This window comes from Haliaeetus leucocephalus, unplaced genomic scaffold (genome assembly GCF_000737465.1).
Source record: "Haliaeetus leucocephalus isolate CR32 unplaced genomic scaffold, Haliaeetus_leucocephalus-4.0 Scaffold273, whole genome shotgun sequence".
Classification (NCBI taxonomy): Eukaryota; Metazoa; Chordata; class Aves; order Accipitriformes; family Accipitridae; genus Haliaeetus; species Haliaeetus leucocephalus.
Window position 1 is genome coordinate 10806884 of NW_010972709.1, and position 24592 is coordinate 10831475.

Genomic DNA, 24592 nt, shown 5'->3' on the forward strand with positions numbered 1-24592 from the left:
TTAAGGCACCTTTTCCCCCCCCCCCCCCGCTTGATTCAGTTAAATCATAATTGCATTATCCTGTACTGCTTCATCCACTGGATGCTCACTGGCTATTGAGGATTTTTATATCCCCTTTTAATATGCAGTCCCAATGTTTTGTACTGCACATTATTCAAATGCTGCTGGAATGTGAATGTTAATTTACTTGTGTACATTTCCATGGTGGTATCACCATCATATCTGAATGCTTCTCAAAATCACTTACTTCACCTTTGCATCAATGCTGCAATAGTCAATCATATTATTAGCCCTCTTTTGCAACTAAGTAGAGAAGATGATAGCTACTCGGCTTCCATGAGACTCCGATGAGTATTTGCAGCTTAGCATTTCTGAACTGCACAAATTAGTCAGACACAGGCAAAGGTGTAGTCATGCTAGGGACTGCAAAAGATCCAGACACCAAGCTGACTCCCACAACACCAGATGTCAAGCCTTTGCTAAAAAGGAGGGAGGAGGCAAGAACTTCTCAGTGAAATGTGTGAAAGATTGTTATTTTTAGAGTATTTCTAAGCTTCAGAGACATCACCCAGGTGGGTCAGGATGTCAGAATCTAAATAGCAACAGTTTGAGCTGCCTGACATGATGAAAACCTTACACAGACCGTCTGCTCCTCCTCCTGTTTTGCCTCCTTGTACAGTGGGCTTGTGACCAGAAGAGCCTTAATTAGCCCTTGAACATGTCCTGAAACAGCAGGTGGAATTTATTCACATCGTTCTTTTGTGTATTCCTTTTCCCCTAAGCATAAAAGGAAACGTAGTGCTGTCTCAGAGGACTCTCAGCTGGTATTACTTGTGGATGATGCCCCATCTAATTTTGCTGCTGCTGCAAATATGCAGGTCAGTGCCGACAAACACAGCTCGTACTCTGCTTTCCGCAGTCCTAGGGAGGAGCGGCTCAGACTTACTGGGTGAAATCTCTTTGCACTGCTCTGACTGGAGTAAATTGCCACTTGGGTGGCAGCCAGTTACACAGCACATCTGTGAAATGTGGGGGCTGCCTGGTTTGAAGCAGTGTTGCTGTTATATCATATCCAAACTGGGACACTGATGGTGATACTTTCAGCAAAAAAATACCTTTTCTGAAGCTACATGCAATAGCTAGACTTGTAAATGTCCAGAGGCTATTTAGAATTTCAGTATATATGTGACTTTATATATGTGCATGAGTCTCTTAATATCAGAGAGATTTCTGACTTTTAAAATAATGTTAACACTATATTACAGCATGCAAGTTGCACATAAACGAGCTACAATAAATTACAAAAGTTAAAATTTTTAGAGGCCTGTTAGATCATCTTCTTCTGCCAATGTCTAAATGTTTCATATAATGCTTTCTCCTATGTGATGGCTTACTACCATTCATGAGAGCATTAGTACGCTAATCAAGCATTAGCATTAATCAAAGAGATATTCAATCCTACTCTGAAACATGCATAGATGACAGAGGAGCCAAGATGCTGGTGGATATATATGCTTTACTTGTAAAAGTGTCATTACTTGTAGATCTTACACAGCAACGGGGGAGGAATTATGAGAAAATAATATTAAAACAGATGAAGTTTAATAGACCTGAGCAAAATGGACTGATAACAGTCAAACTGAGCAACGTATGGAGTTTCTGCTTTCTGGCAACTCAGATCACTGGGATTTTTTAAAGATCATTTTATATATCCATTTTCCCCTCTTTTGCCTTTTTGACTTTGCATGGGTGATACAGAATTTGAGAGAGATTTGAGACTTGCTGACGTTGGAAATGGAGGCAGTATTTTATCAGATTTCCGTGCAAGCCCCAGACTCACCCTCCTAAATTAGACATTTCTCAGGCACCTACAACTTGGCCAATAGAAAAGGGACCATATTATTTTTAACTGAACTGCTATGGATATAATAATGTCTGCAGTAACTTAAATGAGAAGGAAGGACACCTGTGTTATCCCCTTACTTGCTACAGGGCAGCAGTCGGAGGTGAGCACAGGCACAGGGGAACTTTTACAGTGCTGGAACAAAGACACAGTTGACCCCTGACATCATTTAAAACTACTTGATGCCAAGGACTTCCTCACTTTTTACGGATATTGAAACAAATAAGTCATGGAAATGATGACTGACCCCAGCCATATGGGAGCAGAGAGATTAGCTGCTAATATGGAAAGTTACCTGGCCAGTGTTGAGATCAGTCACGAGGGAAGGGGGAGATCAGAGGGAGGGCTGCCGAAATCATGAGGTAATGTGGCTGCTGGTGAAGAGGAGCTGGAGCTCAGGATGACTGCAGTAGAAAAGGAAAAGGTTTTTTCTCTGCTGAAGCCAAAAGTGTACGTCATAATGTGGCTGCTGGACAGAGCTGCGTTTTCTAGGACGTGCTTGATATTGTGGGAATAACAAGCACAAGGAAGTTACTGCAAAGTGCATGGGAGGAAAAGCAGTAAATCAAGGACCAGCACGAGGCTGGAAAGCCTCTGCCCAGCCCTTAGCAAAATATAAGCAAGACCAAGGAGTTGGGGAACAGGGGAAAGTCTGCAGGAGCTCGCTTGCAGGTGAGTTAGCATTAGAGAGAAGAAACACGGAGCAGCATGGTGCAGGGATGCCTCTGCTGACAGCAGTACTGCTCAGGCGCTCTTCTGGGAGAGACCGAGTTAAAGAACAACATTGAGCCAATTAAAAATGGAGAGTATATAAATAATTAAAAAAAAAATCTTTGTAGCAACTTGATTGCATGTGTTAATTAGGTGACACCAGTCTTTATTTAAATACACATCCTACTGAAACCCAACAGGAAAACTTCACAGCGTGCTTTTGCAGCACACAGGGAGATGATACAGTCTCAATAAAGATTATTTTGTTCTGGAATTTCCATTTTCCCTGAGCATAAGATTTAAACACTCACTAAAACTGCTTAAATTGATTACAAAGCTGAGGTGTGTAGAACTTAATAAACAACAAAAAGAGGACAGGTTTTAAACTAAATTATGGATATTTTGTTGTAAAGACAGTCAGCCCATCCATATCTGAAATATGTAGACTTTAAATTTGGCAAATGACCATTGATATGAATTGCCTTGGAAAAGACTGAAATACAGTTGCTAGGAGGATCAAAGCTTCAGAGATCTATAGAACCAGAAAGGCAACAAAAATTGAGAGAAAGAGAAAACAAGAAATAAAGCTGAAGTCAATTTTTTACCTTCACACTTTAGATAATCACGATGTAATCCTGCTGAACCTGACCTGAGAAGAATATTCAATGTGAGAAGATGTTTCTTGCTGAAAGGGAGTGAAGGAAACGCGCACATATTGGCGAAAGGTTGTGGCACGCAGACTCAGATCCAGAAAATGAGGAATTAGCATGGAGACATTCACATGAAAGATCAGAAAACATATTGTGTGGGATAATATACTGCAAGAGGTCATTCCTATACTTGTTATGAATTATTTTAAGACATAAAGAGGCCATGTCTACATTTCTGTCGGTCTGTCTACCCATAGTGGAAATTCTGGTGAAATCAGATATCAGGCTTTTTATAGTCAGATTAAATGGAAGTTGAATTTCCTCTCCAAAATATTGTGAAAATTATGATTTTTATTAGAATAAATCTTTACCTTAGGATTGCTTGAAAGACACGGTGTGGATCACTGTGCAGTGAACTATTTAGGTCCCATAAATTAGATCCATAGAGGAAACTGATAAAGGACAGAAGTGGAACTGAGACATTAAAGCTTTACCTCTCATTTTGTTCTTGTTTGTTTGTTATTCAGTCCTGATAATTCATGGGGTTTTGGATAATTTTCTTTCTGAACATTGACTTACACAATTAGTATATCATGTATGCATTATGTTAGCTTAAGGTTTTGGTAATTACGGAAATCTGTCACCCTTAGAGCTGCGTTCTGCTTCCATTCTTGTCTCTGACTTTTGTGGCTGAAATTTCTTTCAGTGTCATAAAATTTAGGGTTGTAAAATTCATATTGTAACTTTAACAGCCACATCTGTTTTAAACATTTTTGTTTTAAGAACTCAATGTGAATTTAATGACAAGGTAATAAAAGTGAAAGTTGAAGGAAATTATCACAGATTTGTAAAGCCATAAGATATGTTTCTGCACTTCTGTGGGCCATCAAACTACAAAGAAACAACGCAATTGCTTTTACTGTAGTAATTCTGCTCTTAAAGCATTTCATAGTTTAATCTATTAGCAAGAATTAACATTTCATTTACCTCAGTATTAATAATGACAATTATACCCAGGTGTAGGATATTGTCATTAGCATGCAGACACCCACACCACGTTCAGAAAAAGAATTATTCTCTACAGTGCTACCACTGTGTTTGACAGTAATAAATGATAAATTATCAACATATTTTGTGTGCCATTAAATCAATCTACAGAATCAAGAATGTAACAAAAATCACTTTTGCCTTCAGCATCTTGCTACACATCCAACCTTTTGGATGGTGTAAGTCAAGATGATGTGGCTGTTTATTGCTACTCAGATCCGATCTGCACAGCAGAATCACAGAAGTGCTGAGGGTGGAAGGGATCTCTGGAGATCGTCTAGTCCAGCCCCCTGCTCAAAACAGGGTCAGCCAGAGCAGGTCATGTCTGGTTGGGTTTGGAGTACCTCCACAACTGCTCTGGGCAACTGGTCCAGTGTCTGACCACTCTCATCATAACAAAGGTTTTCATATGTTTAAATGGAATTTTTTGTGTTTGATTTTGTGCCCATTGCATCTTGCCCTGCCACTGGATACCACTGAGCCATCTTCTCATCTGTCTCTGATCAGATATTTGTACACTTTAATAAGGTCCCCCAGGAGGCTTCTCTTCTCCAGGCTGAACAGTCCCAGCTCTAAGCCTCTCTTCATATGTCAGATGCTCCAGTCCCTTAATCATCTTTCTCAGCCTTTGCTGGACTTGCTCCAGTATGTCCATTTCTCTGTTGTACCGGGGAGCCCAGGAACCTTCCACAACAGCCCATCAGAAATGATAAACTTAATCTGATGTTTAGTACCTCTGACACTAGATCTCCTGGTCCTTCTCTGCCTCTCCTTCTGGCCCTTTTCTGTCTGATCTCTGTCTCTGCTGATAAGTGGAGACCAAATGGAAAGCTGTAAAAATCTGTCCTACAAATCCCTTAACGTTGCATGTAATGTTTATCAAATCAGAGTCACATAAACACTTATGTAAATCAATTGGGAGCGAGCAGCCTGGATTCAGGATTGCTTTCAGTATTACTTTCATACCTAAAACCCTTGTAGGCAGACCTGGTTAACCCAGTCAATACGTTATAATCTGTCTCAGTGCCATCTTTTATATACGTTTGCAAAACTCATTACGGCAGAGGAAAGGAAGGAGTTTTAAAGAAGAAATTCAATGACTAGAAGCATTTCAGCAACCTATCCTGCCAAATATAATTGCTACCGTGGCCTGACTCTTGGCATCTGGTTGTGGCTCAGTTGTTATGGCTGTCAGTTTGGAGAACTGTCAATCTTCCACAGTATTTAATAAAGCCATTATAAAGAACTCTTTCTTAGATAAGATTTTGCAAAGAAACAGGCTCTATCTCACTGACAACTATTTCAGATAAAGTGATTTACTAAGTATTTACAAGCAAGTTGCTGCTCCTGGCGTTCAGAGCTCACCACTAGTGCAACAGTTAGAAAGTTTGTTGAAAACAGGTCCACTCAGGACTGATTTGAAATTGCTTCATACAGTAGATCAAAGATAAGAAAAATATTAGCACTGCAGGTTTAAAACGCAATTTGATTCTTAGAGGGGCAACACTGAGCTGAAAGGAGTTTCTGTTACACCAGCAAGTGATCCAGTAAGTTACCATAATACAGGTTTAGCATGCTCAGAGCTGTGGTGTTTTCTTGCTCTATCATTTTGAGATTATCATCTTCAATTCATAGATATGCCACAGAGCAAATGCATAAGGAATGCATATTTCACCAGTTCTTTTTAATTGCTCAACATAACTTACGTATAAACAGGATACGGCTTTCCGTTGGCAAATTGACATACGTTTGTGCAATTTGTCTGTTTTGTCTGCAAAATTCCATGGATTAAGTTAAAAGCATCTGCTGCAAATTTGATCCTAGTAGCCCTGCTTGGACACAGAAAGGTGCTAATCACTTGCCAAAATTTATGGAGCCTAACACTGTACTCTCTGACAGATTCTCTGAAGTCTTGAGCTGATAAAAAAAGCTTTCAAAATTGATTTTTTTATATGGTAGACTTGACTTCTGTATGATAATTCATCTCATCTGTGTAAGTTCACTCATGGCACACAAACCAGGTAATTACTTTTAATGCAACAGTGCACCCAATTTGTCAGCTGTGTGCACAGGTTCCTATTTTGCTTGTGTGATAATAATTAAGCACATCTCACACAGGAACTTCACATACTCATAATTTACTTTCTCTGTTATTTTTGGAAGATCTGGATTGGTAGACACTAAAAGAGCACAATTTAGAATAGACAATATTATCCCAATCCAACAACAATCTTAGTCCTTATTTTCTATGAAATCACAGGTCAAAACTTGCACGATAGGGGGTCAGCTGAATTGCAGGAGAAAAATTTAGGACAATCAACTAAATTTGTGCAAGATACTGTATCTACTCCATTTCTCAAGAAAAGTGTCCTGAGATCACAGTGGAGACAGTAATTTAGTTATATGACTTGTAGATACATAATTTTGTCATTCATAATGCAGCAGTGTCATATTTAATAAAACTGAGAGCACATTAAGTACTTTTGCCTGATTATTATGTTATTCTTCAGTGTTTGCCATGAAAAAACCAAAAGATGTACAGAAAACTTCCCCTTTCTATTATTTTTAGTGCTATTTTCTATCCTCAGAAAGCCTGGGATGATACCTGCTGCATTTTAGGGTGAGAAAGTGAAAATGTGAATGCTGGTCTTTGATTTTAATGAAGTCTGGGGCATTCAAAATCATTATTTTTGATTTATTTGGTTGTAAAAGAAATACCCCAAAGGCCACTCTCTCCTTCACTGGCACTCATATTTATGTCCTGACTTCAATAGGTTTTATTACAGTTTGAAACTGAGATGGAATTTTTTAAATTTAAAACAAAAAAAAATGAAATTTGCAGGAAGAAAAGAAAAACTTTGACATTTGTTCCGTTTTTACCAAAGGCAGTAGGTTTCATACAGTATTAATGAGAGAAGAATTTGGATCTAAAAATGTAATTTGGTTTCTTATTTCTCTTTTCTGTCACTTCCACTGAAGAAACAGACTTACAGTACGTCTTCGCTTGCTTAATGCTATTACTAATTGCCCAGATGGGACTCTGAGAGACCATTAAGTGTCTATTGATTGTAATCAGCTTGCCCATGACAGATGAAGTTGGCTCTGGTAAGTTTTTTTCTTTTTTTTTTTTTTACCCTGTCTGGTGCTGTAAACTGAGGTCTTTATGCTCTTGCTGACTGTGACTTTCTTGCATTGACTCTCATACTTTTTCCAACTTTGCAGGTTATTTTTTATTATTCAGACAGCCAAGTCTGTCGGATGGCAAGTGCTGTCCTGTGTGATTGGTGCACCTAACCCTGTGACTATTTAACTCCCAAGCCTCTGTGTTCTATGCTTGCTAGTATTTGCTGTTGCTGGGGTTCAACTGTTGAGAAATTGGATGTGTTGAAAATACTGTTTTGTAGGAGTGATGACTGCATGGGGCTCTGCACCTGTGCGTACTCACACCACCATAATGGGAGCCGGGGTCTGTCCCGATGGTCATTGTTTTCCTATCTAAAATATGACATTTAATGTTTTCCTCCAGAGTCATTACCACTTTTGTGGATGAAGGTGTGCCAGTCCAGTTCGGTTGTTAGCTAACATGAATTTGAAACTGCTTAGCGAGTCATCCACATTGTGCTTGAAAAGTGTGTTGCATTATCACTACCCCTGTGGAAGGGTAAAAAGTCTGCTCAGCCTCCCTCTCTATTTGGAAACCTAAATCTCTGAGCAGCATTTAGTACATTGTCCAACAGCTAAAGAAATTGCTGTGTTAAAAATAAAAGCTGTCTACAAATAAAGAGGATTAAGGAGTTGGGGAAATGTATGGTTTCAAGAGCATAGGAGCTGGTAGGACTGAGTGGAAAACAAAAATTATAAATGCTGTGTAGGAAGAACAGATACAGAGGAAAAAAATGAAGAGAAAATTATCTTCTGGAAATGAAAACAAAGGCGGTAACAAAACTGTCAGAAATAGAAAAGGAAGTCTAGAGTTATAAAATGAGTAAAAATCGGTGTGATAATGGAGGTGGGGAAAAAGGTACTATTTCCCAGTAGCTGTTGTGCCTCCTTTGGACAGGCTGTACAGGCTTCCTGCAGCCGGCCCTGGTTGGGATGGGACTTTGTGCAAGTGAAGGGAAGGACCGGAGCCCAGTAACACACGTGAAAACAAGGTTCCCTGGTCTGCAGTGTGATAATTGTGGCACTTGCAGGAAATGCTGCTCTATAACAGGTCAATGTAATCGCCATAACCGGCAAATGTGTCGTACTGATCACTCATGCTCTGACCGCTGTCAGTCAACTGACTGGCATCAGGTTTTCTTGCTTCCCCCATTCACAATTGTTACTTTTTGTTTCGGTCTGTTCAAATCCTAGTCTGATGATCCCGATAAACCTCATCCTTTTCTGGCTATTTCCTCAAGAGAGACAACTGCTTGCCTTGTAGCCCCCTTGTTTTCAGTGCATCTGAAAAACTGTTGTAACACATTGAGCCGCAAGATCAGGTTTCATCCCAGTTTGGGGGCCCTCACAGGCTTTCGTGAGATGCCTCATTGATTCAAAGCACTTACAGTGACCTACTGGACTCTGTGTAATATAAGGTCTGTCTGTGTTGAGGAAATGTTCCATCTGTGTGTGCTGTCCTGCAAACGGCTCGTCTGCACCAAGGTCAATGCTGGCAGCTCAGCCTGCAAAGCTGTTGCTCATGGGTCTGGTTGTATGATGCTGTCTCTGGAGTTGTACATAGAGTGGGCGCAAATAGATACGTGTGGGTCTACACGGAGAGCATGAAGCACATGTTAATCTCTAGCAGCCAAAGGGCAGGGAGAACTGGAGGTGTTTTTACAGCTGAGTGATTCAAATTTTGCTCTTAACTCAAGCACCATCCTTATCTTCACAGTGGCATGAACTTAGGGCTGAGTTTGGCCTCAGATGCTTGGTAAAGGAGCGTCCAGGATCTTCCTTCAAGTGTTGGGTTGGAAATATGTTATGTAAAAATAATGGCCAATGTTCAGCAAGAATCCAGCGTGGCTGGATGAGCCCCACTTTACGAATCAGTTAAGTCTGAGCCACGGACCTGCCGACTCCTGACAGAGGACACATTTCCCAGTGCCAGACACAAGTAGTTCCCTTAGGCTGCTCAGGGACCCAGTGCAAGGCAGGGGCTCTGCCTCCTGCAGCGAGCCAAACCCGCTGACCCCTCTCCTAAATGAGGCTGCTGGGATACCCACGTTCAGATGCAAACAGAAACTCTGTGCACTCCTCCTCTGCAATCCCCCAAAGGGAAGCAGCACATTTACCATCTGCGCAGCACAGGTGTGGGTCCCCGTGCAAACGCCCCGCACAACCTGGCAGAGCTCGCACACTGCCTCAATTGTTCCGCCAGGCTGCCCCGCTCCAGCGCACAGCTGCAGGGAGATGGCCATCTGCACCAGCAGAGCCGCTGCGGCGGGGTACGGGCAGACCTTCGGCTTAAGTAGCAGCCATTCAAGAGCTGACATGAACTAATTTATGAGATATTGCTTTTAGCAGGTGCTAACCTGTCTCAACCACGGATAATAGGATAGTTGCTATTGGGAATCAAACCAAAGAGCCATAAAACCTGAATATCATTATGCAGTTTGCTAGAGAGCACAGCTGTTGCACTGTCATCGTTTCTCTCCGTTGAAGACGCACCAATTCCTGCTGAATGCTGGCCAACTAAATGCCAGGAATTAGAGCCACGCAATCACAGAGTAGCAATTGCCACTTCAATATTATTCAGTACTATCTGGGTGTGCGTGCATTTGTCTGGCTGCCGTGTTGCCACACGCTCTTGACACCTACTGCAAATCTCTGTTCTTTTCTTACCCCCTCACTTCTATTTCTCTGCTAGAGTTAAAACAAGAAGTGAGTATTCTTCCCCCTTCAGTCTCACCATATATGTCACTAATAGGACTTTTCAAAACTTTGTCAGTCACCTTCCGTAACAGCCTGAGGAATACTGTAGGGACATCTCTAGTAGCTGGATACAGGATATTGTATTTCTTAGTTTGTCCAGTTGAGTAATTGCTTGGAGTAGCTTTGTGGACTTGCACAACTGTTACTTGGAAGGAAGAGAAAAGCCAGTTGGGGAATCAAAATATTTCTAGGGTGACTTACAGAAGAATGGGGTTAAAATCAACAGGTCAGGGTTTGATTTGAGATCATAAATTAGGTGCCTGGAGAGAATTTGTTGGGAGGAACAATGTTCAGCATATTGAAATAATTTGAAAAAACACTGTTTACTTATGCACAATTTTCACCATTAAAATAAAATGTTGCTCCTGCTTTTTGCATTTAACGCATTTTAGCTGCAATATAGCATTGAAGAAAAGGGTAAGAATCAAAACTATTAAACTCTCCCCTTGTTGTCTCTCTTATTCTGGAGAACGCATTCCTGGAGGTGACACTCTTTGATAGTACTATAGGGCTGGATCAGCGAGCTCAGTTCTCACCCTGGAAATCGCCTGTCTGCATCAGGTAGCAGCAGGGAGCTGAGCCTGGAGAGGAGCTCATTTGGGGAGTAGCCTGCGCAGCGAGCAGTGAACTCTGCTCGTCAGTCTGGCATCTTTCACTAACACCAAATTTTCTTTAAGGATAAAAAAAATGAAGCCAGAATGTGGCTGAGAGTGAACATATGTTGGAAGTTCAGCTTAGGTAATACAATAAGCTCTTCAAGAGTGGATTCTCTTTCTTCTCAATGTAAATAAATACTCGTGATGGCCTCAGACATATTAATTTTCTGGCGATTCTCCCCCTTCCTTATCGGAGGTGGTGTCCTGTGCATTATTGACGTAGGCTCATTTGCAAGACTGTGCTCTTGTCCATGTGTGCAAGTCATTTAATAAGAGGAGAAGCAATGTGTAAAATAACAAGAGTGTTGATGTAAAGTTCTCAAATGGCCAGCACTGGGATTAATAGTTAATGGCCTATTGACACAGAATATTTATTGATGAGCAACACAGGGTTCCAGTAACACCAATACAGGGTTGTTTTGGAAGGCTGCATCCTTTTTTTTTAAAAAAAGATCATCATTTAATTAGTAAAACGCTTTTTGTTGGTGTCCATTACAGATTCTCTTACTATGGTTGTGGGGAAGTGTTTGCTTTGAAAGAAACAATTTAAGGTAAAGAAAGACCCCCTAAAATCACAGTAGATTTTTTGAAAGGCCTGATGAGATTGTTACAGCTAACAACTCTTTTAGAAATGCTTGGTAAGATAATTAAGAGGAAAATCAAATTTTGCGCTTTGGGGTATAAATTGATCAAAAAAATCTTTCCCATGCACAGCTGTCTAGTTAAGTATTCAAAATGCAAATGCATGTACATGTGAGTGAGTGTGATTTTTCCCATCCTTGGAAACATTGGTAAGGGGAGCAGCAGAGTGGACCAGCACCATCCCCACCCCATGTCACCAGGGACGGGAGCAGCCCTGATCTGACGGAGGCAGTGGTCAGATGGAGCAGCACTAGGCTATGCTAAGGCTGCGCTGGTTGTTCAGAGGAGGAGAAGGGCTTACCTCTGCCCCAGGTTCCTCCTGGTCCGTCGGAGTCTGGTCATTGGGAACATGCGGTGACCCAGTGCCCGTGCTGGGGGTCTCTGTTTTTCTCTTGGAATAGTTGGGAAGTGGTACAAAGTCAGAATTTGACTCTAGTGAATGGAAGCCAGCACCATGGCTTCTCTGCTCTTCTTTCCGAACTGGCTACTGTAAAGAGCATAATTTTCAAACTGAAAAAGCATACCTGCTGTGGTTGGAGAATCCGTCCCCAAAGTTGCAGGAGACCTTAAAACATTGTGATAAATCCGTGGTGCTTCAGAGTGCCCAAATTCGGGTACAGACTAAGCGTGGCTTTGCTCAGGAAAAGAAATCAAAGAACTCTTTACCTTTACAGAACAGCGTCAGTTCATCATCAGATCTGCTCTTCTACTGCCAGTGTCACTGATCTGTGCTCCCAATGCAGGCACATAGAGCCAGAGGCTTCACCTGCTCCAGACGTCTCAGCTCCCCCAAGAACCAGTACACCACGATTACCGAGGACACTGCATGAGTTAGAAATGACTGAGCTTGACTCTCCACTCTCAAACTGGAGATTAAACTAATTATGCTTTCGTGATATTTGAGCAAATTTGACCCGGAGCAAATGGATGATGCTTTTTAATAACTCTTCCAAGTTCAACAGTTCTTTGGGGAAACTGTTCGTCTAGACTAGTTTTTAATAGAAGTGTACTTTACACAACTCTTCACAGTAAAAATGCGCCCAGGATAAATAGGCGGTGGAGTTATTGACTCCAGAACTACCTCTGTGTAACTAAGGGAGCTTGTTCTATATGAAGGCTTAGTGCTCTACAGACTGCAGAGGGCTGATGGTGCATGGGATGGGAAACCTCAGTGAAAAGTCAGCTCCCCTTCCCCAAATTACTCTGTGCGTGACGGTCAGGACTGCAGCAATGTGTACTTGGTAGTCCCTTCCTGATCACTTCTGTAGATACAAACTCATTATCTTTACAGCTCATGTGTAATATTTCCTGAACTGATTCCTAGAGGTTATGTGTGCTATTGTTTTAAGGAGAACAAAAATGAAAAAGATAGTGGAATAAGAAAAACTCATTCACTGCAGTCAGAAGAGTGTGCTGGCACACTGACATGGGCAGGAATGCCAGTATTGATATATATCTGCATGGATATATAAGCAAATATAACCTTATAGATAGAGCTGCACAAGTGCTAACAGAAACACACCTACACATACACAGATTTTAGATATCTACAAACATATATACATACACCTATGTGACAACCTGTATAAATCTGTGATAAATGCACATTCTTGCTCACAGGCAGAAAGGCAGCTATCCGTGCTCTGGTACATGTGTGCACAGACACGTACAGATGCCACCTGTAATTTTAGACCAGCTAACACATGCACACACACATCTGTTAGTGAGCACTGGGCAAAATAGGTATCAACAAACTGACCTCTAAGCTTGGGCAAGTGAACTGAAACCTAGAAGTAGCAAGGCTGAGGCTTTTATGAAGGGAATGAGAAATGAAAAAAGAGAGATTGAAAGTGCCTGGTGCTGTGATACATAATTGATGAGACTCCAAGCAGGGCTTCAGTGTCTAATAAATTATTAAACACTGACTCATTAGGGAAAGATTTCATTATAGGATAATTTAATTAAACGACAGGCAAAAAGAGGAAAGAGCTTTAAGGGACTGAGTCCTTCTGGTTTTTCCACTGTGACAGTGATGATTTAAAGAGAGACGAGCCAAGAAATGATCCTGGGGGTGGGGAAGTTGTTTACTGTGCACAAGAGGACTGATCCTCAGTTTCCTCAACACTTACCTTTTCATTTACCTGGTGCAAAGTGGATGTGGGCTTTTGTTGTTCTGCTTTAAAAGCATTTTGCAGATGCTTTTCCCTGGTCTAAAAGACTGCCCTCATTGCAGGGCAGCTGAGAACTGGCCCTGGTGATGCTGTCCCAGCTGGTGACAGAAATTAGATTATTGGTTGTGGTTCCTGAAGAGTGCAGGGCTGGAGCTGTGGCCAAGGTAAGGCTTCGCTCCCAGGGGCTCAAGTGGGCCCAGGACTGGGGTGACCCTGGTCCATCACTCACCAGCCCCTGCCAGCCACCCTGCTCCAGGGGACAGGATGGCACAAGAGGGTGTCCAATCTCAATTTTCCATCTTGATGAGGCCAGAGGCCTTGAGATGACCCAGATCTCCATCCTGAGCAGGGCAGAGGGTCCAGGTGCCTCTGTCCTTGGCTGACCTCGGTACCTGCCTATGGCGCCTACCTGTTGACTTTCAGAGGAATTAAAGTCCCTCTTAATATCACTGTCCAAGCACATATGGAAGGCAGTGTACAAGACAAGGACCACTCGTGGTGTTGCTCACAGGTGGATGGTGTCACCAGCCTGGAGAACAAGAGCAGAAGGAAGAGCCAGGTCAATGCTCCTCAGCGGCTCAGGTGTGTTTGTATCCAAGGGGCTTTTTTTTGATCCCCATTAAAAAGAATGAAGATACCATCTAGATCCCTGAAGGCAGGTTGAAGGGACACTGAGTCCTCTGGCGAATATTTGGCAGCAGCGAGAGGGGTCTCCAAGGCAGGCCCAGGGTGTGCAGCCACAGCTCCCTCATGTTCCCATGTTGTCTGGCCTGTGCAGAGGGGACAGTTCCCAGAAATCACCTTACAGGCACTGCGGAAAGCAGGGGCAGGGAAAAGAGACTGAGTGCTTGACATCTTCGCATGATTGGAGGGGAGATAGGTTTTCATTTGACATTTTCATCATCAGTACAGAAATTTGTACAAAGAGTGACTTTTTTCTTCTCTTTTCCTTGGAAAAAAACACCTGCAGGGTTTTTTTTTACCCAGGTGAGTCTATTTCTCCATCTTGGTTAGGTAAGGACATTGGAAGGGGCAGCTGGGAAGAAGGAGACGGGGTGGTCAGGTCAGAAAGAGCCACGGCACAGCAGCGATAATGAGCTGAGCAACCCAGAGGGATTTCCTTCTGCATCTGTTCTGGTGAAGGTTGGTAAACCTCACCAAGCTCTTTTCTACCCTCGTTTTGCTTAAACAATGTCTGAAACAAACATATCTACAAACTTGTTGGGTTGTTTGATTGCTTTGCTCGGGACTGTGAGCAGGACGGTTGCCCAGCTGCTGCCTCTGCACAAGGAGGTTTTCAAGATGGAACAGACAAGGTCAGGTGCATCCAAACTGATAAATAAAACAACAAGAACTCGCAAGATGACAAGCATAGCAGAAGCAGAAAATCCTCATTTCCAAGCAGCTACATTCAGTATCTGTTTTACTTCTAAAAGATGCATGCAGCTGTCTAACATTTGCTCAGGCCCTCAGTTTTGGGCCCCATTTCAATTCCTTCAGGCTTCCCTAGAACCAGAGTATATCTGCAAAGTAGGCTAAATTAAGACTGAAATTTTCCAAAAAAAAGTGAGCTTACCGCAAAACCAATAACACCTTATTTTATTAATCTTTTTTTGCACAATGCAAAGATAAAGAACACATGAAAATTATCTTTGATTGAAGGAATCTGTTCATGTTCTCACAGGGAAAGCAAGAAGAGGGAAGGAACAATGAATGTATAGGTGATGAAGGCACAGGGGAATGTATTAATAAAAGCGCAGCCAGCAGGCTAGAGAAAATGGTGATTCCCCTCTCCTCCACAGCTGTGTGACCCCTCGTGTAGTGAAATGCTGGTTCTGGGCTCCCCAGTTCAAGATACTAATAAACTGGAGGGAGCCCAGTGAAGGGCCACTAAGATGGTCAGGAGGCTGGAGCAAGCAGCTGGGTGAGAGCTACGAAACGCTAACAGGGATCTTAATTGCTTCTAATTGCCAGGCTCTTCATAGGGATTGTAACAGGTAATTGTATTCCTCCAAGGATATTTCTGGCTATCAGATTGTAATAAAGTGCTCAGCTAGACATCATTCTTAAGTGTACAGTAAGTAGGAAAAATACCTCTGTCTTTTATCACAAGAAGAGTGTTCTTCATAAACATAAAATTGTACTTAAATGCAGTCATTTGCCAGCAGACTACCCACAGATGCTGATCTTTTGGGGTGCTTGTTTACTAGTTGTGACAGAAAAACAGGAAATGGCTGGGATTTTATGCTGGAATGCAACCCTGTGGTGAGTGTGGTCAGAAATTCGGGAAGTCCCCCAGAAATGCCAACTTTTTTATTATTATTCAGAAAAGAGAGAGCCAATTTAAAAAAAAGCCTGTCAGACAAAGGAGGAATCTGACAACATCTGTCTCTTGAAAATCACCTATAAGTGCCCGAGAGAAAGGAAACCAGTCCAAAAAGTACTTACGTGCAGTGAGAAGAGATTATTCTGTCTGAGACTGGCTGTGTCAGCTTTGGTTCAGAATCTCATTAGATCCTGGCACAAAGCTGTGAATATGTATGAAAGAAAAAGACTGAGGAAAGGTCTTTTCTGCAGAGAAAGCCAAAACCGGGTATTTAATCTAAAAAAATTGCAAGAGATGATAGAAAGTATGAGTTCTTGGCTGTCTGGCTGAGCCTTTTCAGGTTAGCATGGAAACTGCTGCTCTGCTAAGATGGGGAGGCTCTAGAAGACTTGTGGCAGCCAGAAAGACCGTCAGATGTAATTGCTGGCTGGGCAGGATAAATGAAGTTCTGCAATCATACCCAGACCTGTCTCACTGGGCAAAATTAAGGAACCTACTCTGGTAAGTCCCTTTAACTGGTGACCTGGGAAATGGAGTTGGGATGCTTAAATTCAAGAGATAAGCAATTAAAAAACAGTTAAGCAAAAAGACAGTGGAACAGATAAAGCAGAACACAAAATGAACAGCAATTAACATATTCCCAGTCGTACTCTTGAACTGTTTTGCAGCAGCCTGATGCATGCTCATCGCTTCCATTAGTTGTGAGTGTAGTTCATTTGTGAACTTGCAGAGTTTGGTACTAGGTTGTTGACACAGGACTAGTCTCCTTAGTCTCTGAAGAGCTCAATCTTTAGCATTATATTTTCTTTTTAAGTTCTCCCTAAACGAATTCAAAATTCCCTTTCTGCAGATATTCTATGGCAGATCTTGGTGTGTGAAGTAGAGAATCATCTTCACCTTCCCTTATAAAAACTTTCACTTTGAGTGTTTCTTGCTACTGTACACAACATGTCTGTGATAAGAATGCAGATAGATGCTGTGGTCACATCTTCCTTCCTCTCACGGACAGTGAGCATCAACTGTTCCATTTCAGAAAGGATGGCACATGCTCACATTCCTATTGATGTCAGAAGGATTACTTTTCTGATTACTCCTACTTAGTCTCAAAGGCAATTTTGTAAAGAAGACAGTTAATGAAGCTGAAGAAAACAGTCTTAATAATGCAAATTAATATTTTTGCATGACTGCCCAAATGCAGTATTTGGTCTGTTCTAAGAATTTAGTAAGAGCTATGAAGAACTCCTGAAACCTCCTAGTTTTATGCTGTGATTTTTGAACTGCCAAAGATTTAGAAGTTTGGCTTGGTTTGCACAGATGCTCAGAAGATGATGCTCTCTTTGGTCTGCAGAGGGAGCAGATAATATTCTAAGGGAAAGTGTTTCTGAGGAGTTTCAGGAAAATTTGAAATCATATGTGGATTGCCTGTCAGCTGATGGATCAGGCTTTTCTTCTAGGATGAGGAAGAAAAGAGGTATGAAATAGTTAAAGGGAGAAAGAGGTGAGGAGAAATACTTCCCTGTGTTACTCACGTTTTGCATACATTCACTTTTGGCTGCACATGCACAAGACCAAGATTTTTCTCTCATTTATCCCAGAATAAGTCTGGAGTGACTCTGCCAGTGTTCACAGGCATGTTCTTGCCTCCGAACCAGTCCCTCCTTGCTTTTTCCACCTTCTCCTCAGCGAGGCTATTCTCACAAGGCTTTGCACCACAGCACAGTTAGGTCTTTAGCTGCCACTTCTGCAACTTCTAGTTACAGAAGATCTAACATTCATCCTGGCACTCCTTCCTAGGGCTCATGAGTCCAGTGATGTCGGCATCACAGCTTGCAAACTACATTTTTCCTGGCCATGCTGATGATAGGGGATTACTGCAGCAGAGCTAGACTTGGCACAAGCCTCCAGAGCCAGGCTGGCAGGAGCACCATGGTTGCTGGTGGTCCTGGCAAGGGAGGTGTCACAGCTTCCAGGTCCACTAACCCCTTCTACCCTGTCACTGAACCGGGACTTGCGTGAAAAAGGTTGTTTGGGAACCCTGTTCCCTGATGAAACTTGTTTCACGTAAAAATGTCCCTCTCTACCTTCTCTTAGCTGGAGTATTAGGATATTTCTTGATCCTTGATGGAAAAGAAGTAGAAAAGAGATTTATCTAATGGAACAGGTCATTTGAAGAGCTTTGGTTATCTACGCCTAGTTCCTGCCACTCCCACAGTTTTGGCTGGTGGTCTTTAGAAACCAGGTAACCTCCTGCCTCAGTTTCGCCAAATACAAAATACAAAAGATTCCCAGATGTGCTGTGAAACCTAATGGTTGTCTAAAACTTGCCTGGGAATGAAAAGACTGTACTTTGCACCCATGGCATCTTTTGAGTCAAAGATCTCCAACTGCTTTGCAGACATTACATAGCCCCAGAGCCTGGAAGTCAGGCAAACAGGATTGATTCAAATGGTGTGAGAGTGGGACAGACAGGTGTCCATCTCAGCAGTACCATCATCTGAACTAGACATTAAGTACTGAGGGCGTGTTACTGGGATTAGCGTAGCCCTGGGGAGGGGTGGTGGGCTGCTAGGGCCTATCCGTGTGCTCTGAGAACAGCCCAGAGCCTCATCCTCCAGACCATTCGCAAAGGTCTTCCAACTGCAGTGAGAAATTACCACACCAAGTTGTGGAAGTGCTTGTTGTTGATGTTCTTCCCCAGAGCCAGCTGCCCTGCACTGAGGTTCAACAAATAGATTCTGCAAAGTCTTCAGAAACTTTTTGGGTGGAAGTTGTGGCAGCAGAGTAGCCTTTAACGTTATTATTCTTCTTTGTTATCATAATGATTGTTTTGAAAGATTTGACTTGCTGTTTTTCAAAGAGATTTTCTACCTGATATGCAGAAAACCACCCCGAGGGGGAGGAAGAACGCTCTCCAGTGAAAGGCTCCCAGTTACCGCTCAGAGCAGAAACAAGACCCTCTTTTATTTTGCCAGTCTACCTGCTTTACAGGCTGATGACTCAAAATGATTAAAAACCTCTCTGTCTCTCAGTTTCAGAGGTGAAATTGGGCTTGTTCTCTCACTGTGACCTCCAGGAAGTTTGGCACATTCCTTAAGTAAGATTGACCCCAGGTTCCTTTTTCTGATGTTTTTGGATTAAGCCAGACTTGGCATTCACGTGGGCTATAATACAGTCAGCATTCCCCAACTGTGATAGTTTGTCATGGGTCAGCACAAGTGAAAGTCTGTTCAGCAGAAGGTCGCAGTCCTGCAGCAGGGCTTCCTGCAGATTAGTTCTGAAATGTGTTAAAGCAAGAGGAGGGGAGCGTGTCCGAGTAGGTTGAAACCCTGTGGGTGCCACAGATTAGCTCTGGTGTGCTGTGATATTTAAACATACTCAGAAATGTATTAAAAGCTGGTTTATGAACAGAATATCTCTTCAGGCTGCCTGACAGACTGCACAGCTCTGTTGTCCCACACTGGATTGTGCAGAGTCTATTTCTGTGACACAGGCTGGTGTTTCCAGAGGTGTTGAGGCCAGTTAGACACATCTTCCATTACTCGTCTCAGTTCTCAAAATGCCAACCATAGCTTCACTGGTAACTGAAACCAGAGCTGGAAGTCTGGGAATAAATGCAGCCTAGAGTACAGCAGGAGGCACTGCTGTCTCATTGAGTGAAGATCCGAGGTCAGATCTCAGCTCTTTATAGATGAACCAGTTATATGGTCTGTGAGATCCCAAGGAATGCATTTGCGGCACTACACCAGAGTCAGATAGTAAGCTTAGATCCATGACTCTTAAAGTTTCCTTGGAGAGTGCTTGATTCCGCTTAGATATGTATATATCTAGTACAGCATTGATAACTTCATAGCATCCTGTACTCCAGTTGACATTAACTATGATTTCTACAGGTTGTTGTTGAATATGGTTGTATCTATGGGTACTTTTTTTTTTCTTTTTCCTTTTTACAGTTGATTAAGAAGGCTGCAGGAGTATTCTGGGTTTAATTTATTTTCTGTCCATTGGTATTTCTAAGTTAAGAAACACAAAACAGTTGCAGGAACAGGCCTTTGTAGCATGATGGTTAGACTTGGGAATAGATTATTTTTTTATTTAGAGTACTTGGAGTCCTTACATCTTATCTGAGTGGTGAGGAGTGCTGGATCATTAATAAAGAAATTCTTTCTTCATTCATCACTGGAATTATTGCTCTTTTGAAAATAGAAAATTCAAATTTTGGAAATTCTGAGTAAAAGTCTAATTTATGATATAGTTTCATCCACCTTCAGTGTTGTCTCTTCTTCCTGAATCCTTCCAGTACCTCTCATCCCAAAGCACCTCCAAAGTAGATCTACTAGTGTTGGCGACCACTGAATTATGTAGATGTGCTCTAGTCAGCACTGGATTGCAGAAGGTGAAGCACTCCAAGAGCTCATTTATTACAGTGTTTCAAGTGTGGTTACCACAGGTGGAAAATATTGAGTGTCTGACATGGATACAGCAGCCTCATCTTGTCCCTGAGCAAAATCAAAAGCTCCAAACAGAGACTAAGGAGATGAGAATTGAGTTACATTTCTTACAGATTTGCTGAGGTGGTGGGCTGGTCTGACAGTAAGTAAAGCAGAAATTCCACATTGGAAGGCTGGAAGGATTTGTGTATTTAAATGCAGGATTTGTGCATTTAAATGCAGCATTAAGAGGAACCTTAATCACCTGCTTGCTGTGACCAAATTTAGAGTTAGCTTTCTCTGGGAGACTATGCCCTTCCAGGAGCCCTTCCTTTGCAGGCATCACAGTGGCATCATCAGTAACTTTCTTGCTGTGGCTCACTCTGTCTTAACCACTGCAAAGTGCATTTTGTGAGTTTCTTCAGAGTTTCGATTTTTCAAATACATTTCCAGGATAGGCCGTATTTCATATGAAAAAAACCAGCAAAAGAAGGACTGGAAGCAGTGGAGTGAGAAGAAAGCTCTAAAACTCCAGAGACTTTTCAGTTACTTTTAACTGTCTGAAGAGGCATTATAAATACCTATCACAAGCCCAGTTTTTCACCCTTCATCAGATATTCCAATCCAGCTGTATTTACTGATGGTGATTCTCCAGCTGAGCAAAACTTCACCATTTATAGTGCTTGAGAAAGTCAGTGAAAGACTAATGCAGAGCTGAGGTTGGTAGATAGAGTACAGACCATAGCCAAGAAAGCTGCATTTTTGGCTCCAAATAATATTTTCCAACCCCCTCCATAGTCAGAGACTTGCCAGGTCCCCATTTAACTTCTTAAATTATTGTATGTAACACCTGAAATCAAATGTAGACATGACTTTGTCTTTAAGGAGGGAGTCGGGTTTAAAATTATGGCACCTAGGAGCCAAGGGAAATTTTCTAGGTGCTAAATTTGGCTCCGGAGCTGCCATTTCCCAGCACAGTAGAATAGTTCACCCCGATCCAAGAGGTCACAGCAAAGCATGAATGAAGGTGTTAATGTAAAACCCCAAATCCACAGACTTCTTAATTTATGGAGTTGACTTTGCTTTCTAGGAACGAAAAACAAGATTCATTAGAGACGAAGACGGAAAAATAGCTTTCATGTTTTTCATGTCACAAGGCTTAGATTTGCCATTTGTTCCTGCCACTGGCATTTCAGGACACCACAGGTGAGCTGTGTTTCGTGCTGGTATGTGGAGCCTCCATGGCTCCTGGCAGAGCTGAAGGGGCTCTACCGGGCAAAGAGCAAGGAGAAAGCGGGACTAGTGAGACTGTGATTGTGTACATATGCTAATAGCGGCACATGGGCCTCTATGGAGCAAAAAAAAATGGTGTAAAATCCTGCCATTGTTGACCTCCAGGACTAAACTGCTCCTGTTCTCAGCCTCCTCCTTTGCTGCAGAGGTCCAGGAGATATGTTTGTAGCTATGGTAGGGCAGGTGTACCTGCAGTTATCAGGATCTCCAGCTTGTGAAAATCCTCAGGCGTGAATATACCGAAAGAGAGGATCAGTGCAGGGGGAAGGAGGGACAGTTAATGCCAGCTCCTCTTCTTCTTGCCACATTAGCATCACTTATGTGCCGGGTGCTTTATGTTACAGGATGGGAAGAAGTTGTACCACTCCAAGGTCTCTCCCTATCATTCCTATTAAAACCATTGCAGTGTCTACCCCGAAGGCCTTTACCTACTGAAAGGCTCTGCTGATCCAGAAATAAGACAGAGAAGTGGGAAAACACAGAGAGGAGAGCCTGCATTTGAATCACGGCAGAGTAGCTCTATGGGATATTTAAACATGTCTGCTACTGCATAGGCATGAGTCCTTCTGCATCTCTGTGGATGGCACCATGACACTGCGGAGCTGCTCTAACTGTGCAAACTCCTGAGGCTCTGACCTCAGCAACAATGAAAAAAAAAGCGATAGAAAGAGCTTTCCTCCAATAGATCCTCCTCTGCCCTTGGTATCCATAAGCTACAGTGGGTGACCGCAATGTGAAGGTAAACCTTGCATTGACATGGAGAGTGATGAATAGTTTCTATCCTGAAATCCAATCTCTGAAATTGATTGCACTGTCACAGTAAATCCATTACTGGAGCAAGCCATTTTACCAATACCACATTTCAATAATTTATTTTAGAATAAAAGGCTTTTTAAAGTATCAGATGAAATTAAGACTAGTTCTTTGATATCTGTAAATACTGGAAGCCCTGCTTCAGATGGAAGTGTCATAGATACTTCCTGAAAGCAAAATTATATTTAATATAGATAACAGGCTAGAGAAGCAGGGAGGGCTAGGGGAAGGGGAAGAATCTCATTAAATGTATGCACCTCCCTGTTTGGGAATGGCCAGTTCTGTGGTTTTCATGTGGGCAGAATTGCTCAATGGCGTATATTTTGAAAATCTGCAGAATAGTAGTTAATAAATGTGGAGAACAACAGTGCTGTGAGTCATGTCTTTGCACCAAAGTTCAGACAGACCAGCATGCTTTTATTCAGAACTAATTAGGTGGCAGATACAAACACCCAAAGTGGATCAGGCCATCTAGCCTTGCACCCTGTCTTTACCAAGGGCTGGCAGTGGATAAATGTAAGACAACAGGAGCAACCTCACGTGTCCTGTCACAGCACCTGGTGAACTAAGCTGGAAGGACTTCCACTGAGGTGCTTGGTACTTCTTGGTAGACTTCTTTATTGTTTTTACATATAGTACTGTATGGAAATCAGAGCATTAAATAAGTGTTAAGTCACAAGAATGACACATTGTTTGCAGTAGTTAGCAATGATAACTAGCTTTCATTCCTAATTCTTCTTTTTAAGGTTTTGAGTTTGTAGTTATCTATAGACCCGGTTATTTAGCTCTAATGTTATCTGTGGGTAGCTCTTAGGAGTTCGTGTTTCTCCTAAAGCGTCATCTACAGACCTACTAGATTTGCAAAAACCAAAAACTGCTTTCTGATACTACATGTATGTGTGTGTTTGTTGACCTGGATGGCGTAGCTCATCCCACAATGGTGTTGAACAGCATCAAGTGAGCTCAGACATCAGAGGCAGAAAGGCTGCATAGTCCATTTTGACTGTAAGTACAGACTGTCTCTGGTTGTGTCTTCCAGGATTTTGTTCTTAGGTGGTACTTTACTGAGTTACTGAGAACTGAAAAAGGTAAAAACGAGACAGTATGCTTAATTAATGGGTCATTATTATCTTCCTTTGACCATTTTCAGAAATAATACTCTCTCCTAGTTAACAGAACGATGATTTGCAGAGCTTTGTGCATTTTCCTATAGGACTTATTTTACTTGAGATAACAAAACAACCTGAAAGGAGCAGCAGCACCCATGCCCCGCCTGTGCACATGCCTCCTGTCTTTAGCTGCAAACGCTACTACAACGTAAATTCACAGACTGCTCAAAATAGGTTCTTGCTTCCGATGAGACTGTCCCTTTTTAACAATTGGTCTCTGGTTATGACATGACCCATTAACCAAATGTTGTGTTTATAACCATGGCTATTCCCCCGCACTATGGCTGAACCCTGTATTGCATCCCCCCTCCAGGCAGAGCAGCCCCGACCTGTTGTAAAGCAGCCAGTGGTGGTTCTAAGGCAGTTGGAGGTGTCCGTGTTCACTGTGTGATGCTCTGCAGCTATCAGAGCACTGAGTAATGGGATCTGGGTTTAGGAAGCTGAAGGAAGGGAAAATGCGAAGCAGGAGTATATCCCCATATTTAATAAACATGTAACATTTTATCCTCCATCTTCTGCCTGTTTACAATATAAATAAAATGAGCTGCCCTTGGTGTGACATTCCTTGCATTTTTACATCAGCTTAACCCTGGAAAAGCTTAATCCTGGTTTAATGGTCTTTTAATAGAAGTGGTCAGTAGTTTGGTAAATGTTTAAGTGACAGGTTGACAGACGTGGAGTTAACACTTTAATCCTGGCTGCAGGCCAAATGGCTACCAAGCTGGTTTTCTTTAAACCTGAGAGTGTGGCATTTATTTCCAACTCAGCCTCAGGTTAGGAGTGGTGGCTTAGGCAGCAAAGTTTGCTCTGAATGTTTACAGGAGGAAAATGGCTGTTGCACTGGGTGTTACCTTTGGGTGGTGTG